The following is a 1,788-nucleotide window of genomic DNA, read 5'->3' on the forward strand; positions in this document are numbered from 1 at the left end:
CTTTCGTGAAGTGTTTGAGAACATCAACCGCCGCTTCAAACTGCGCAGATCTGAATGTTGTCGTGGCAGATTCAAGGGTTTCAATAATGCGTAACCTCCACCTTGTGAGGAAAATGGAGCTGTCGCAGTCTGAAAGTATCTCAATGGATTGAATAAAATTAGAGAACTTCATTTCAAAATTACTCACAAATATTACCTTGTAATCAGCTTTTAAACCGTTTTTTGTTGTTGTTGAGAATGTATCCCCCTTGTGTTCCTTGTGTAAAATGGAAGAAGAATTAGTTTTACATTTGTTTTATCAGTGTACTTTCTCTAAATCTTTTTGACAGAAATAACCTTGTTATTATTTTTATGTTTTAACAAATTGGTGCAGATTACAGAGACTATGATTTTTCTTTCAGATATTAATTCTAATGATGCTAAATTTGACTGTTCTTTATTGTTACTTTGTCTTCTAGGTAAATTTCATCTTCACAAAGCCAGAGTAATACAATCGAAACCTAATTTTAGAATTTCTTCTGCTGATGTAAAATCTCTTTTTGCCTCTTTTAATAATATGTCTAAACCTCTGAATGCCAAGGCTTCAAAAACATATAACATCCTTATGGATGTCACATTGAAAATGTAATCCTTTTGATGTGATATTTTATGTATTGATTTTGTCCCTTTGTTAGCAATATGTCCCCACTGTTGTTATTCAATGTAATATATATGTTTAATGCAATAAAAATCCTACCAAACGAGTTTTGAATGCAGCACAATGAACGATTCTGCTTTTTCGCCGGCAAGCGCCCTCTTCAGGACGACTCCTTAAAAATTTAACGACTGTATTCAGAGGTGCAGAATTTTAAGATGCTGGTATAACTCACAATAAATTATTTATTTTTCACATTGAAGAAGAGCATCAGGATTAGAAAATAATGTTTTTAATTGTAGGCTAAGCCTAAAACCTACTTTGTTAAACATGATAATACATTTTACGTCACTTGGATATTATTTTCACGAGGAAAATCTTTTAGAAAAAGATCACATTTGATTTTGACTCATAAATCTTAGGTTTATCGCATCCCATATCGCTGCATATTATCCAAGTTATTTATCGCATATCACATTTGTCCTCCTTACCGTAACTAATCTTGCGAGTTCAATTTTTTTTATTATTATTATTATTCTTTAGGCTAATATTAGAGATTATTTAGCAGAGATGGGCCACTTCTATTAAAATAAATGGGAGAAATTGGAACGCTCAACCAAGGAGCTCTGAACGCCCAACGGTCAACTGATGTAGAAAGGAAGTCCCGCTTAACGGTAAAAAGATCACATGTCAATTAACTCTAGAAAGCGCATGCGCATTAGTTGTACAATCTGGGGAAATTGCGTTTTTTGTTGTTGTTGTTTTTGTTTTGTTTTTTGCGTAATATGAGGTAAATAATCACAATTTATTATTTTACTACTGATTTAAAATATATTATTTGATCGTAATCTTGACCAAGAAGGAGATTTTGGCGTTTCTCCATTCACATTCACATTTACATAACATTTACATTTATTCATTTGGCAGATGCTTTAATCCAAAACGATTTACAAAAGAGGAAAACATAAGCAAATCATCTTAAGGAGACAGTGGTACGAAACGTGCCATATTACAATGTTTCACTAGCATCAGAGTAGTATTCAGAATAGATTAAAGTGACTTTTCTTACTGAATGGTTAAGTGCTCATGGAAAATGTGTGTTTTAAGTCGTTTTTTTAAGAAAGAGAGTGAGTCAGCTTCATGGATGGAGTTGG

This window comes from Xyrauchen texanus, chromosome 19, assembly GCF_025860055.1.
Source record: "Xyrauchen texanus isolate HMW12.3.18 chromosome 19, RBS_HiC_50CHRs, whole genome shotgun sequence".
Lineage (NCBI taxonomy): Eukaryota > Metazoa > Chordata > Actinopteri > Cypriniformes > Catostomidae > Xyrauchen > Xyrauchen texanus.